Source organism: Drosophila takahashii, chromosome 2L, assembly GCF_030179915.1.
Source record: "Drosophila takahashii strain IR98-3 E-12201 chromosome 2L, DtakHiC1v2, whole genome shotgun sequence".
Classification (NCBI taxonomy): domain Eukaryota; kingdom Metazoa; phylum Arthropoda; class Insecta; order Diptera; family Drosophilidae; genus Drosophila; species Drosophila takahashii.
Genome location: NC_091678.1, coordinates 1394067 through 1411297, shown reverse-complemented (window position 1 = coordinate 1411297; position 17231 = coordinate 1394067). Strand labels below are relative to the sequence as shown.

Genomic DNA, 17231 nt, shown 5'->3' with positions numbered 1-17231 from the left:
TGTCTTAGAACTGACAAAAATACCAAAGGCCTTATTTCGTTGGTTGCTAGTTTTTCATAATTAAATCCTTAAATTACCAAACCAACCATTGCACCCCCCGCACGTGCATTAACTAATTAAAAAGCTCATTAGCGTACATAAATCAGCGTTATGCAGACATAAATTTCATTATTACATCCCAGCCAGCTCCGCTGACCTACTCCCACTGCTCTCCGTCCCAGGAACAAAAGGACGAAGGACGAAGGATGATGATGAAACAAGTTTGGTGGAGGAAGCCACCGGACGAGGGATATCATTCACTCAGATCCCATTCCATCTAAGAAGCCCTAAGAATCCTCAGAAAACAATGTCTTCGTCTAGTCGGGCTCGCAATTATGGCCACACTGCTTCCGGACATTCCCAATTCGATTGTGGGACTGGGAATGGGAATCGGCAAACGGGAAAGTGAAAAGTGAAAGATGCCCTTCCATTCCCCGTATTATTTTTTTAGGTTTTTTTTTCTTCGCCTTTAGCAGCAACAATCGCTGGATTCTTGACTTAAGCAGGGCACAGCAGAGCGTGAAAACATCATAAAGATGAGAAATTATTATCTGCTTCATATATACAGGGGTTTGGGGGCTTTAGGAGCAGGGGAGCGGCATTTAGCTGCTCTGTTAGCGGCCCTGAATGAAATATCACATCCTGCAGAGGAATAAAAATCAGCGTCGGTAAAAAAAAAGTACACACACATAAGAGAAGTAAGCAGGAAGCATCCGGAGCTCGAACAGGAAGACGAAGATACTGTGCACACACCCACTGCCCCAGACGAACGATAAACGCTCGCAGCGTCAAAAGACAATGATGAGGCAGGATGGTCCGGGGATAAATGCACAGGGAGAAAAGTGTATATGATTTGACATAATATATAAAACGAAAAATATATGGAGTATGGAAGGAAGACAAGAAAAGATTAATGTAGCCAAAGTAATCTACAGAAAGAAATTTTGAAATAATCTATAAAAGGAGTTGAATGCATATCCCAAACTATAAAACCTATTGCGTCTAGTTTTTTTTCTAAATATTCTTTATGTAATACAAGGTTATGCTAAGAAATGATTTAACCTTAAGTCATCCCAATTTCCTAAAATTTTTTTGTGAATTTTTTTAAAACTTTGAAATATTTTTTTTGTTAGTGAGTTGCTCTACTTTTTTTTCTCTGCATGGGCCTAAATCGGTTGAGGAATATGGTAGCTGGCAAATAGAAAAAATAAAAGCCAGCCTCTGGTCTCTGGGCATCAAAAGTGACGAAAAATTGTAAAAATAAAATATAATGGCAACGCAGGACTGACTCGTCCTGGACTCGGGCGATAATTTTTTATTTGTATGCCTGCCGTAAGCCAAAAGCAGGACGAAAAGGGTGATTGGGTGGTAGTGGGTGGATCAAACACACACACACAAAGATACACACCTACAGGAGACAAATACAAACACAAACACTTTGCGGCCATCGCCGTCAAGCTGCGCGTTATCCTTTGTGTAATTTCTGGTTTAATGAGGCGGCAGTGGGATGGTGGGTCCACCCAAGCCCATAGGTAAGCATTTTTACACTCATACATTTTTACGACTCGAGCATTAAGTTAAAATTTGTGTTAAATATTTTATTGTTTTTATGGCCACATGAACACCTTGCAGCGACACGAGCCGGGCAAATTATGAGATTCAAGGGGAGCTGAGCTGAGATGCCAGCCACTGGGGAGCCGGCGACTGGGATCAGGAGCCATATTTCAAGGACCTCTATGTCCTTGCTTATGCACGGATACAAAGGAGCCACAGGAAAATAGAGATGCCATGGCATTTCATTTAAAATATCATATGATTTTATTAAAACGTGAGTTAGTTCGCAGTAATAACATTTAATAATAATATTAATTTACGTCCTGAACTAATAAGCTTATTGTTTTTTATTGTAGTTTTGTGAAGTTTGATTCTAGTCTGATTCTATCTTTCACAACAGATCTGTGCGTAGATGAGTTTGGTTTATGTCAAAGACAAAAACAAAGTCATGAGTTTTAGTATCATAAGAACAAGATAATACATTTATTTAATGTTTTAGTTATTATAATTATTTTAAAAAATATTCAGAAATTATAAACCATTGAAATATAAAATTTTCCTATAAAAAATGTAGGGGAGAGTGGGGGAATTTCGTCACAGGGGCAATTTCGTCACCTGCAATATCTCGGAATCCATAAGTCGTAAAAATATATAATTTTTTTGTTTTAGTCCTTCAAGACGGCCAGTCACAACCAATGCACTTGTTTTGCACAGAAGGCCAAGATAATAAATCTATAATATTAAATGTGTTTTAACAGTTCAAAAGCTACATTTAGTTCTCGACGAAATGTTTTTTGTATGCCACAATTCAAAAGGAATAAGATACACGATTTTTTATATAATACACAGTGCTATAATGTGCATTTCTGCGTTAGTGATTTTTAACTTCGCGCCTAATTTCGGAAGAAAAATAATTATTTCTAAAAAAGTACGGTCTGGGGAAATTTCGCCACCCTACGCTAAGGGTAAATTCGCACCTATTTTAAATACATATTTTTATATTTGACGAGCTGGCTAACGAACAGACTACCGGCAGCAGCAACAAATATAGGACGTCAACAAAAATGGTACGCTTGATCAGTGTAGCATATTTACAGGCGTTAAACTCCCTACATTTTTCAGGTGACGAAATTTCCCCAGTTGTGTGGCGATTTTACCCCTGTATGTGGTGAGATTGCCCCAGTACATTGGTTTTACTTTTTAATTTTTTATAAATCACCAAGGTAATTAAAAAAATGGGGGAATGTCACATTTTAAAGCTTAGTGCTAACCGCATTCAACAATAAAAATAGAAATATGATAACGTGTCTCAAGATGGACAAAAAATAGCTTGAAACAAGAGAGAACGCTATAGTCGGGTGCCCCGACTATCAGATACCCGTTACTCAGCTAAAGGGAGTGCGAAAGAGATGGAGAAAAACTTTGATCCGCCGTAACTTTTTAACGAATGGTCCGATTTAAAAAATTTCTTCTACATTTCGATAGGTATTGATAAACACAATAAAACTGCATTTTTACTTTTCCAAAATATTGAAATTTTTAAAATCGTATATATGCGATTGTGGGCGTTAGAGGGGGCGTGGCACCCTTTTGAAACAAACTTGCGCTGCGTAGGAACTCCTAGAATCTGCATGCAAAATGTCAATCTTCTAGCTTTTATAGTTTCCGAGATCTCAGCGTTCATACGGACAGACGGACAGACAGACAGACGGACAGACGGACAGACGGACAGACGGACATGGCTAGATCGACTCGGCTAGTGATCCTGATCAAGAATATATATACTTTATGGGGTCGGAAACGCTTCCTTCTACCTGTTACATACTTTTGCACGAATACAATATACCCTTTTACTCTACGAGTAACGGGTATAAAAATGCTGACGAAATTCCCCCACTCTCCCCTATGTAACTTTTTGTTCTTTGTGTTTTATTATATACTCAAATCTATGGCTACTAAGAAATTATGCTTTAAAAGTCATTACTTAAAACTATTAATTATTTATAAGGTCTGGATGAAAGAAACGTATTATTTTCATTTCAATCTAATTCTTTTATTTTTGAAAAACCACACATTTATCGGGCACTCCCAACACTTTCCGGTAACTCTCTGGAGGACCAAAACTGGACTCCCTCTACGTGCGGTCATTAATAGTTGCCAACTGTCCCTAGATTGTTTCACTCATACCGATAATCTCGACACTTCCTGGCCCTGCTGAGCTCAAACAAATTGAGATTTCGGGGTGATTATGAAATTGGCAATTAGTTGACTGAGTTGTGACAGCTGCTCGGGGTTGATTCTATTCCAGGTAGAATCGACTTCAGGGCGAACATATGGCCATACGGCACTCAACCATTCAGGGAATCGCACTTGACAGACAGTGAAGGCCCCGTCGACTTGTAGACGAATAAAACACTCTGGGAGGCATTCACCTGTCTGCCTGAAGTCAGAAATTAGTGACTTGGCTGCATTCAAGGGGGCGTTATTATCCTATACGGCCATACGATATCCTATTAACGGGGGCCGAGTGAATTATGATTACGGGTTGGCATGCATGGGTTTATGGCAGTATTTGCAGATTTATTGCAGCTAAAAATCAGCGCTAATATAATGCATAAATCACGGGGTGCCTAAGTCAACATATATAAGGCAAGGTATATGTGTGCCAGTTGCACCAGGAGGAGCAAGTCCTGTGAACCAAGTGAAATTCAGCGAAAACGAAACATTTTGGAAAAGTCGTTGGGTGGGTGGTTTTTGGGATTTTGGGTGGTAATTTCAGCATATTGAGGGCGTCTCTCTCTCAGAGTATTTCCTCTAGGACTTTTCTCCTTTGCAGATTTTCGCGCAGGCGCTCTGATTTTTCAACTTCCAGTGGCGAAGTTGTCCTCTCTCTCTCTCGCTGCAAGGGAAATATTTTTGGGGGAAACTGGGTTTTCTCGGCCACAACCAGCAGATGTTGGCTAATTAAAGCATTACAACGTAGGTCAGGCTCGTCGTCGCGAGCCGTGGGAATTTTATGACTGGCCAAAAGTGACGATGCAAATGGACCATCATCAAGATGCATACAACATCCAAAGTGCAGGTAGAAATTATACAGCATAGATCACCAAAGATGATGTACCGCATTCTTGGGCATAATTAAAAAGCCATTTAAGAGGGGGTCTAAGTTTGGGTTCGCTCGCATTATCCAATTATTTGCCCCATGGCAGCAGGCGTTACGGTTCTACGGCTACTCAAACAGAAATGTTTTGGGTGTTTGGCACTTAACACATTTCCAAATGGCTTCACTTTTTTCTTTCGTTTTTCGTTTTTAAGCGGGCTGCGCCGGCGCTTTCCTCGTTTTCTGAGCGCCAAACGGGTTGCGGAGTTTTAGCGGAGAAACTGGTTTTTGGGTCACAGTCACATCGAAGGGCCCGCCGACAGCCGAGAACAGGTAAACTCGAGATAATTATTCAATGAAGCCGAGAAGAACAGGGCTTCCCACACGCACACGAAAAAAGAGTTGGTGACCAATGAGTTTGGTAATTTAACCATGCAAATTTTTGTTACTGCAAAAATAATGTCTTTTTTTTAATCTTTTACAAATAATTCTTAAGTATTTTTATAGGGTAAGAAATTACTATTTAGTGTGTTAAAAAATCATAAACTTAATTTTGATTAGTCTCTAAATATTTATTTTGGACAAATTGTTGTTTAATTATTATCAAAACATTTGTTTATTTCCCGAAAAAATAGTATTATATACATATTACATTTAATACTTTTTTTTAATAACAATTTTTAATTTATAAAATTTTACAATTAAATCAAAATAAATTATAATCTCAATTAATTTTTTTATATTATTTTATTTTGTTTAATATCTTCTTAATCATGATTAATGATCATTTTACAAATATAAATAAAGTTAATACAAAAATCTTTAACGTATTAGTTCAAGGACTAGCTACACTCAGGGAAAAAATTGTTCTGATTGTGTCTGAAAACGTGTCTGTTTGAGTCTCAAAAATAGCTTTATACCGTTTGGTATCATTATAAGAAAATATGGTATTATTTTAAGAACGGATTTTTAAGACCGCTGTTCTTACTTTAAGAACGAAACGTACTTAAATTTATATTTATTTTTAGTAAAAAAAATATATTTCTTTGAATGCTCCTGTAAGCATTCTGCCATGGAAGGAAATAATAAGGGCATGGCCCAGGGGCCAAGGTGCTGGATTCTGGTATTATTTTGTGTTTGGGGGTACGAGGTTCAATTCCCGCTCACAACACAACTTATTTTTTTTGTTTTGTAATTAGTAAATTAACAATTTAACTTTTTTAATACATTTTTGTTCTTAAAGTTATAAAGGAAATGTTAATTGAAATACATTTGAAAAACTTTTTACTTACTTTGACTTATTCGGTTTTTGAACCGGGGTCCTCTCGCATCAGAGGCAGACGCCTTACCAACTGGGCCATCGCACCGTGCTTCGCGCGCGTGCATAAGTTCAACTTAAATCTAAATTTACTGGTCTTAAATCAATACCCTTTGGTATCAATATAAGAATATGGTCTTAAAAAAATAAAAGAACAAAACGGTAGTAATGTAAGAAATTCGGTCTTAGATTTTTTCGGTCTTTTTTTTCTGGGTGTAGGTACAACTTTTTATTTGACCCATTTGAGCAATGTATTTTTTTCGAGTGCACTCTCCTGAGTTCTCAGGTTCTCTGTGGTCCGGCGGAAAGCCATGTCAAAGGGTTAGGACAGGTTCGCTGGCACTCCACTGGATTCCCTCGGCCCAAAGCCGAACTGAAGTACAAAAACCGAGTAGGAAACCGAGACCGAGTTGGCCAGCATCAGAGAATATAAGAGAATGTATGCTGCGCACATGCCCTCTCTATCGCTCTTTCTCCCCGGAGCAGCGCTCTCTCTCTACCTCTCTCTTTCACTTCTGCAAATGCCGTCTCTTTTTCGAGTGGCAAATGGAGCACTCCTGACGCAGATTCAGTACTCAATTGTTGTTCCACCACGGCGTACGTGAACGCGGACGAAATAGAGCCGCATTTTCCCATCCGAAAAGCAATTCAAATCTCACTTCTATCGTAAGTGCTGTCTCGCTCTAGCCTTTGTCCCTGCGAGTGAGCGTGTTTGTGAGTGTGGCTAGGAAAATTGTATGGAAATTATGGATACGAAAAATAATCACGAGTGAAAACAAAAAGAAAAACAAAGCAAAGCGGGCGGCAATCAAGCGAAACGTCACAAAATCCCAATCACCACCGGAAAAAAGGGGTGGGAAAACGCTCTCCCATTTGTGCGTGTGTGCGTGCTCGACTGTGTGTGTGTGTTTGTGTGTAAAAGTGGAAATTCGCTCGCGTTTTCGGCACTTTTCAGAATCGGAAAAACAGGACCACACCCGCGCGGGTGCAAAACTTGAAAATGGGGGAAAAAAAGGCAGAAAGGCCAAAGAAAAACAGCGCTGCAAGAAAAATTCCCAATTCCAGTTTCCCAAAAGGATCGTAGGGAGAGAAAAAGAGAGAGGCAGAGAGTTATAAGAGTCGTTTGGAAAACTTGTACTGCCTGGAAATTCTTAGCGAGGGGGGTTTTTTGGGCCAGGACAGTTGCGCAAGTGAGCAGTTCCCGTTATTGGGGAATTTTAGCCAACAAGATAGACGTTACGCATCAGCTGTTTGCTTAAAAGCAGAAAACTAGAGAGTCCTTAAACTAAAGAAATTTTAAAAAAATATACAGAAACATAAAAAAAAAAAATAGTTTACTTATTTATAATAATAAATTGCAAAAACATTTTTTATAAAAAAAAAACAAAAATGAAAAGTATGCTTAATTTAATAAAATAATATGCAAATCTTCTCTTAAAAATAAAAAATTATTATATTATTTTTAAATTCAAAGCCTTTCAACCTTTCCTTCCAAATAATATTGCCAAAAAATTAAACCCCTTATTTTCCCGCGGAGCACTTTTCCTTCTGCTGCTGCTGCTTGGAAAACTGGTTCTCTCTGTTTCTGTTTTTTGGCCGCTGTGCAGCCGCCGCGATTTTCCAGCTCGCTGTTCGACAGACCCGTCAGTCGGAGTTTTCAAAAATTGCTGGCAATTGGTGTGGCGGCGACGCACAGCTGTGAGCTTCTTATTTTCCGTTTCGACCTGTGATTTTGGACTCCTTACCCCCTGAAAAAACGGGATGAAACACAATAGGATAATATATTTAAATATATATAAGCCCCATCTCGTGAAAGGACAATTATATAATGTTTATAAGGCGTAGCCGCCCATGAGTCACGTGTTTCGCAGTGTATGTGTCTGTGTGTGTTTGTGTGCCAGTGAAATAATGAAAGCCAAAGGACCCCCTTTTTTGTTGACCAGACGCGACAATTACCACATCAAAAATATGGCCGAAATACCCATACGATATTCCTATTTTTATGCCGTATTGATTTTATTTGTTTGTGCATAAAAGCCGCCCCTGTGTGTTTTTATATCGCCATTTATTTAACGCCTTATGTCTTATGATTTTTCGCCATCCATCCATCCATCCATTTCCCTCAATCAAATAGGAATAACATAAAAATCCTTTGTGCCAGCCCCACGTTAAAGTCAACGGTTTCAAAAGTCCTTCGTCAAAAGAGAAAAAATAAAAACACGCATACGCCCCAGTGTACTCGAAGTCGAAAGTGTCATAAAGTATGCGATTATCCTGTAAACAAAGTGTAAAACGCGCCCAATAAACGCCGAAAAAGCAAGAAAGAACGAAAGGCAAACAACAAACAACTCCCGGATTTTACGACTTGAGCAATCAATTCCGCTCCGGTCACTTGAGGACTCTCCAGGACTCTCCAGGACTCTCCAGGATTTCCCCATACTTTGGTAGAAAACTATAGAATCGGATCTGGGCACGTCGTATAATGATTGCGCAAGTGAGGTGAGTCAGCCAAACATCGATATTCTGAAATTACTATTGCTCCTCGGGGGAAAAATGAAACTAAAACTAAAACATTTAACTGCAGCTGACGAGGGAAAAGCCAACACACACACATATATTTAGAACCATCGAACAATCAAACACTCCAAAGTCCGCAGGCTAGAATTTAATTAAAATTTATGAAATTTTCAATTACACTGGCAAGTGTAAATAAGTGCGAGTGCGAGCATTATGGGGCCCAATTCAATTACGGAATATCTGAAAGGCCAGAAAAAACACACTCTCGCCCGGAAAAACAAACAACCGAACTGAACTGAACTGGGCCAGAAAACAAACGGCAAATGTTAGGAGTGGTTCGGTTTTTGCGAGGGGCTTGCAGTTTGATTGGTTTTGTGGCTTTGTATCCCCATCATCATCTGCCTCAGACTTTTAGGCATGGAATAGATAGATGGATTGACCATCTGCAGTTTGGAAATAACGAAGCAGCAAACATGTGTAACCGATGACGACAAAGAGACAGAAAGATAAAGACAAAGGGTTATTAGTGGTTCGGGAAGGGCCCAGGAAATTGCAATTTCCATAGGGGAATACGGATACGGATCCATGGTTTGCCAACTGCGTTTTTGCGCTTCGCTTCACTTGCTTTTCTTGTCTTGGCAATCATTTATTCGAATTTTCTAACCCCTCCTCTCTAATATTGATAAATGAAACAGTTTGGGGAAAGGATTACCCAGTCCAAAGAACTAAAATAAAACATATATTTTCGAGTCGAGTCCCTGAAATGCCAGCAATCATCGTCGGATCGATTTACCATCATGGTACACTATAGTATACCATGGTACATGGGAGATATTATATTTACATGTAAAGGCTGTAAGTGGGTGCTTGCGTGACTGCCGTCTAAGGTCACTTGGTAACCTATTCAAACGAGTTACGACCTCGCTTAGCGGCGATAACGATTACGATAACGATAACTATGCGACCACACGAATGCAGTCAAAAAACTGACGCGCAATATGTGTAAACATAAACAAGAAATTGGGGCCACAGCTTCGATTGATCGAAGATCTCGATACTCTATGAAAATGCGTCATTAAATATTTTACAAAAATCTTTTAAAAAGTTATGAACATAAAATACATTTTTTAAAAGGAATAATTAAATGATGTTATAATAAAATAGAAAGTTTTAAAGTGCCTTTATGCTTATTTAAATCAAAATAAATGGTATTTTAATGGCAAAAATATTTCAACAAGATTTTATTTCTTTATCAATACTTAAACCGTCGTTCTATTTTTAAAACCATTTTTTTAAAGCTCTATTTTCAAAGCATTAAACTGAAAATATATGAATAATTTCCATGCCTATTAATTTTTCAATACCCAACTTTTTTTTTGTTTTCTTGGGTCTTTCAAGTCTGTTTATAAGAAAGTGTACCTTCAGTTTCGTTATGAAAATAAGGCACCCAGTTCAAAACAAAAGCGATGCGGGGAACGGAAGCCGTGGTCAGTCAGTCAGTGAGTCTGCTTAGAGGTTTTCGTTTTTTTTTTTTTGCTTCTCTGGAATTTCTGAGCTTCGGGGTCCGAGTCGGATTATCCAACAATGTGAACTAGAGTGGACCCCAAAAAGCTGAGGCCTGAGAACTTTATCAGCGACTCTGTGTTTGGGTATACACACTCCATGCCCCACACTCTCTTTCGATCGGACAACTCCAGAGTTGGCGCCCAAAACAAAAACTGGCGCACATAATGGGACCGAGCGAAACTCGAGCCCAAAACACAAGTCCGAGATGAAGGCGTAGAAGTTTGGATGGTGGTCGGTGGATGGGGGAACTTGGGATCTCTGCTACAGATCGGCTTACACTTGGAGTTCAGTTGTACATATACGGGTTATGTACATCATTGGACTTCAGGTCTTCAGGTCTTGTGGTCTTTTCTGGCCGTATAAGAGAGCCTCGGTCCGACTCGAACTTGTTTTTCTTTTGCCGCGATAGATACACAGAATTTCCTGCAGCAGCCGTTTGTTCCTGTATTGACGTCAGATGGAAACACAGCATGCAATTTGCAGTCGACGATCGACGGTGCAATGGCAACAACAGGGGACAGGTAGTCACACAGAAAGAAAAAATGTTGAGGATTGTAAAGAATTTATAAAATATTTTGATTTATTGATTTTCATTGACTCTCTGTTTAACAATATTCTCATATTAAATTCGAGTATCTGTATTTATTTAAAATGTTGGAAATATTATAGATTGGTACTCTCATAAAAATCAATATTAAAACACGGGAAAAATAAATTGTAGAGTAATGAGACTATCACATACCCGTTACTCATGTGAAGGGAGTGCGAGGGAGATGATTGTTATGGTGTTAAAATTTTTGATGGCTCCATCTAGCGGCTATTTAAAGCTTTGCTCTAAACTTTTTAACAAATGGTACGATTAAAAAATATTTTTCTAAATTTTTATAGGCATTTTTAATCACAACAAAATAATAATAATAAATGAATAATATTTTTTTTTGGTGCAGGGAAACCAACTCTCAAACATTCCCACACATCACGCTCAGGTGGAGTTGGGCGGGAATGGTAAGGTATGGGTATGGGTTCTGTATAGTGCGGTATAATATAGTAGTACCACATGCAGGGCTTCGCCAGAAGGTGCACCACTCAAACTCAACTCAAACTGAAACTCATCGCACCTCTCGGCACCACTCACCCACATCCACGTCCACATTCACATCCACATCCTGGTGACGCTTTGTTCTTGGCTCTTGTTTTTCTGTTTTCGTTGGGTTTTTACACTCCATTGGCAGTGAAGCGTTAAAATTGACCCAGTTGTTGATTTATTTTTACAGCACTTCGTTGGTTGGGCAGTGCAATTCGAGTCGTGGCATTTCTCCTGCAATTGCAATGCCCTCCTGCTCTGCAGAAAATAATTCAAATTGAAAAGGATGAAGAGCGAGAAAAAACAATGCGAATTTACGTTTCGATTTAAATGCATGAAATTCGCATTTCCGAATTTCCGAATAAAAACTCGGCACGATCGAATCGCATCGAATCGCTTTAAGGTCTCGAGCTCGGAGCTCCGTGCACGAATGCATTTTCAATTTGCTGGCTAAAAATTCCGGAGTCGAGATGGCTGAGAGGCAGCAAGTTTGCAGTTCAAGTTGAAAATTGTTTGCATTTTTTCGCTTGCGATAAAAAATAAGTACTGGTTGCTATATGGAAAGAGGCCCTCTTCCCAGATAAAAAAGGGAGAAGAACTCTGGCAGAGACAACTTTGCCTTCCCCCTGTTCTTTTTTTTGTCTCGTTGTTACTTCTCTTTTAATAACTATGCGGGCTGCTTTTTGTTTTCTTAGGGCCAAACTTCTGGCCCAGAAAGAAAAGCGGGGGTTGTGGAATGGAATTGCTGAAAGTTTAAGTGCAAAGCCGGAGAAATTAAAATATTTCCAGGCTGCAGCTTAAAGTTTTGCATTTGAATAAAATGTAACGAATTCGGGGTGGTTAACCAATTCGAAAAGGGCCACTCTGTAGTCCTAAATATTTTTCCCAGACGACCAGGAATGGCTGTTCATTATTTCGCAGCGACCATTAAAGTAATTTGCCACACTTGTCGCCGGCCATTAGGCCCCATTAAAGCGCAATCAGAAATCTCTGGGTTCCCCCCTTTTCCCGTGTTTTCCCTTTTTTTTGACCAATACTCAAGTATCAATTTGGACGGCGGAGGCGAAAAAGTTGGCAAAGTGTTGCCGCTGCACGAAACCCTTTTTATTAGTTTTCAGATATCGACAGGCAGCCCCTGCAGGAGTCCCTGCTTTTAATAAGGACATTCAGGCCACAGCGGCAAATAGTTCAATGGACTCGTCAAATCGCCCGTTTTCGGTATTGGTTGGTTGCCTTTTTTTGCTGTTGTTCGCCATAAGACGCAGCTTAGCCAGGGAAAATCAATATCCCAGCAAGGTCCTGCGCTGCCTGAAAAATGTTTGAGTTTTCGAAAATAAGTGCCCTGCACGGTGCAAAGAAGTTGAATATTTTATTCAAATGCCAAGGATTTAAGTTACCGAAGGCAGGAAGGAAAATAACGTACGGTAATCCATCTCCTCTTTCTGAATTTAATATTGAAAATATTTGTGAGTGCGGCTAGAAATACGATTTGTGGATTGAAATTAGAAAAAATGTAATTTAATGATTTTTAAATATTAGAATCCTAAAGTAATTTAATTCAGAGGATATATTATATCTTGTTCTAAAAAATAATGCCTTTTGTTGCTATACATTTACGATCTCTTTCTCCAGCTAAAATATTATTAATTAACTATTTTATTTCCTTTATTTTACTTACTTAATTTACCAAATTGAATTTCGGTACTTAAGGCTCTATAAATTTTCGTTCCCCTCCTACACCTAAAATATTAGTTAATTCAATAACTATTTATTACACCACAACTGCTTACAGTTTCGCTCTGTGTACAACAGCAAACATCTGCATCTGGTCAGGAATGGAGGTCCTTTGGCTCTGGGGCCTTGTTGTTTACTTATTCAATTTGGAGCTGTTTGAACTGCGCTGATATGCCCATTACAAGGTGCCCAGCCAGCTATCGAGTGTACGACGTGCTCCATGGCGTATACGTAATTACGTTTGTCGCTGCTCCACCTACTTTTACACCACCGCTTCTCCCCCCTGCGATTGCCACTTTAAAGCATGGAAATTTATTTATTGCATAATGGGAAAAGTTTTGCACTTCAGTCATGATTTGCCCCCCTCCTCAGTTCATCTCCATCTCTTGTGCTATTCAACTCGCAGCATTTCATTTGATGCAGCGACCAAAAGACGTGCGTAAACAGGGTGGCCATGGGATCCCCGGCATCCTGGTATCCTTGGGATCCTTTAGCCTCCAAGTCGGGGGCGTCGAGTGCTAAACTTTTTTTGCCCGAATCCCGTTTGGCTCCGAACTCGAAATCAACTTTATGCCGAGGCAACGGCAGCAAAGTTTATGGTCATGTCGGAGTCGGAAAAGCGCGGAGGAAAGTCGGAAAATTCAAGGGGAGGGATGGCCGTTCATTAGCGTTGCCATTACATTTATTTATTTTTCTTCATTCCGTTCTGTTTCGCTGTGCGCAGGATGTCTGATATACAGACCCCTCTTTTCTCCCCAAACTTCCTTTTCACAGTGAGTCCGAAAAGTCTGAAGCTGAAGACTAAAGTCCTCTTTAGTTAGTGTGAGAGCTTTAGTTTCAACAAGTTTTAAAAAAGTTAAATGAGACACACAAACTTCGCATAATAGTGAAGTGGAGTAAAGAAGAGAGAGATTCCAGGACAGTAATCAGGTTTTTCCGAGAGGCTCAAAGTCAGAGAAAGAAAATTCTGCTGCACGCATGTCGGCAGTTATTAGTCGAATTGCGGTGGGAAAGGTACTTTTTTGAGGCACTTTACAGGATTTATGTGCAGGCAAAGGCAAAGAAAAGCTGGAAAAGTTTGCTAAATTTTCACTTCCGCCAACGCCGTCGCTTTTCTTTTGCGCCTCCTTTGATATTCGCCTTGTCCATTCGCCGACTGCATAAATAATAACACAAACTTTTATTATTAATTTTGCTTAATCGAAATGCCGCAATTAAGCATGAAGCATAAAAGTTTCCGCTCCTTTGTGAGCTGACCTCCCGCCCGCTTTTTAGTTTTGCCGAGAATAATTTTGCACTTTTACTCCGCCAAAATATCTTTTCTAAGAAAAAGTTGGACGGCTTTCCTTCTTTTTTGCCGCAGAAACAGAGCGAAAAGTTTTGTGCACTTTTCTGAAATATTATTAAGAATTTAATTGCTACAAAGCGCAAAGTTTTCTTCTTAGCCTCTGCAAAGAGCCACGCCCATCTTGGATAATTTCGGGAATTTTGTGGAAATTGTAAAGCGAATAAAGGAAAAAGTGCCGAGTCACATGGTTAAATGCAATGACCAATAAATAAGCCTCACAAGTGAAACAATCCATTACGGAATCATTGGTTACAAAAGGCTGCTGTGAATGAAAATTTGTTGCGTAATGGGGCAGGCACAGTAGCGATAAGAAAGTGAAAACTAAATGGGGAAAAAGTATAAACGATACACAAAACCAATGCTCGTCGTCTCATTTCCTGACCGTTTTCCACCGCCCTCCATCGCTTTTCATCGCACACGTCTGCCGGAGTCGTTTGAAATTAAATTTCAAAGGCCCGGACCATTAGTGGCCTCCTCCTTTGTCCAGATCCTGTCTGACCCCTCCTTTTAGGCCCACAGGAACCCACAAACATCCTGTTGATGTCAGCAAATTTTATTTATTTGTGGTTCGTGTTGTATTACAGCATTTTAGAGCAATTAAAATTGTACAATGGCCGGGGCATTTTGCATTGCGGCCCAAAACTTGGCCGCACAGTCTATTTGGCCATCTATTTTTCCTTCTTTTTCTCGGTTTTTAGATCATTTAGCGGCCAAAGTGCCTAATGATATATTGACTTGCCCCCTGTTATGTTTCAAACTTTTATGGCTATTCTCGGTCTAATTGCCCGCGGTGGCGAAGGCGGGAAGGTAAAACTCATTAGATTAAGTGATAGCAGTTCGCTTTATGGCCCCATCTTGCTAACTGGAATTAGCTGGATGCCAAGGATGCCTGGGAAAAAACGGAAAGAAAGAAGGAGGCGGGATAATCGAATGGCGGTGGCTCTCTCACATAATATCTGCTGCTCCAAATGGCCGAGGATTGTCAATGCAAAAGCTGCTCGGGAATTGCAACCATTGTTCATTGTCGTTTTGGCCTACATATTCAGGCCCTCTCTCCCAGTTTTTTGTATTTTCTGCTTCGCTAACAAGCTTACGGACGGATGGCCTACGGGCCATTCCCCAAATGTAAGCCAAACAAGCAACGGGGGCGTTCCATTTCATTAAAGTTTCACGGCGTGCTACGCGGCGTATGAGTGATACTAAAAACGAAGCAACAGCAGTTAAACGGAGGAAGGGACACATTCTAAACACTCGTCTGCGCTTGAAAATTACACAGAAAATTTAAATTTGCAAAAATGTATTACTAAAATAATTATTGCATACCTTTAGAATCATACTAAAACATTAAATTAAAATGTATGATTTTCTTTCAGAGTTTTCAATATCTCAATAATTTGTTTTTAGTGTTTATAGTTTATTTACATTGTTTAACCTTTAAATTTCAATCGTACACAGAGAGAATTTTTCATGAACGGTGCACTTAAACTGAGAATTTTCTACTCAAAATAAAACCAAGTACTCACTTTAAGTACAAAGTACTTACTTTCAGTACCAATTTTTTAAATAAAATACCTTGGAATTGAGTCTTTTTAGAGATTTTTTTCTCAAAAAACGGGGATAAATAAGAGAGAAACAACATGGTGAAAGAAATAGGCTTCTTTTTTCAAAATTTGTCCACAAAATCAGTATTTCCTCAAATTGAGAATACAAATACTTAATTTGATAACGTCAGTCTTCTTGCTTAATTTTCTCTGTGTAAATCTAAGACTTATTTTTTCCCCCTGTAAGAGTGGCAAGCTCGCACATGAAATGGCCTCTTTCTTAGCTGTTTCCACCGCACAGTGTGCAAAAGTTGTAAAATTTGCTGTTTTGCGCCAAAGGGCACACACCCAAGATACACACAACACTTGGGGCAACGAAAAACGAAAACTCGAGGGCCTGTCGAAATGTCTTGGGGTGTGGCAGCGACAAGAAGAAGTCCGGAGTCCTTAGTCCTCGCTCCTTAGTCCTTATATCCCAAGATCCCAAGAAGTCCGGGGAGAAGGCACTCGCCTTTATTGGAGTGCAATGAGCTGTAGTCTGTATGGTCTTTCTGTTCTGTTCTGTTCCCAAGTTGTTGCGCACAACATGCTTAATTAGTTTCTGAAACCAAAAAGGGGCTGTGGCTGAATTCCGGGGAGCTGAGGGTCAGAGGTAGCTGCTGGCCATGTGTGTGAGCCAAGTGAAAATAATTTGCGGCTTCCAGTTTCGGTTGGCCAGCGAGGGTTTTTAATTAAAAGTGCCTGCTACCCATCCTCGTCCCATCCCCCTCCGCCCATCCATCATCAGCAATCCCCAGAACGTAATGCAAATGAGCGCCAAGTAGCCGTCGTCCGTGGACGGAAGATCCGCTGTGTTTACGGCGGAGTCTAGAGGTCCCGAATCCCAGAATCCCGCATCCTGAATCCTGCGCCGTGTGTGCAGCCAACCAAAAAGCACCAGCGAATGGCGAACGTCGGAAGCGGATGCCATAAAGTGCTGCCACCGCACGGGTCGAAAATAAAATGGCCGCCGTGCGAGGAGCCAGCTTCCAGGCACTCATGCACTGACCGAAAAAATGTTTTAATCTTTAGAGAGATTAAGAGTTTTTTGAATTGCTCTAAATTCTTGTTTTTTCGTAGTGGCCACTATCGATATTTCTGGCTATCGATGTTTTTGGCTACCGATGTTTTTGGTGTTGACTATCTATATTATCGATACAATCGGAAATTAAAGAAAGTAAAAAACGTATTACAAAAATTAAGGAGCATGATGAAACTAAACCATCGAATTTTCTAACAATTGATAGTATCGATAGTACTATAGATTTTTTTACAAACCCTCATAAAGTACATATATTTTCGACAAATCATTTACCCAATATTTTGATTGATTGAGATTAAAACTGGGACTAAATCTTTTTTCCGAGTGTACGTAAATGTGCAGCGGGCGC

The 17231-nt window shown here is 39.8% G+C and overlaps 1 protein-coding gene across 1 annotated transcript in view; it reads left to right on the top strand.

The window, feature by feature from the left end:
* Positions 1–8426: 8426 nt before the first annotated feature.
* tutl (immunoglobulin superfamily member turtle) overlaps positions 8427–17231 on the top strand; it is a 42526-nt gene continuing 33721 nt past the window's right edge. Inside the window, 1 exon segment of the mRNA XM_017159586.3 lies at positions 8427–8510. The gene's annotated coding sequence lies outside the window, so the exon portion shown is untranslated.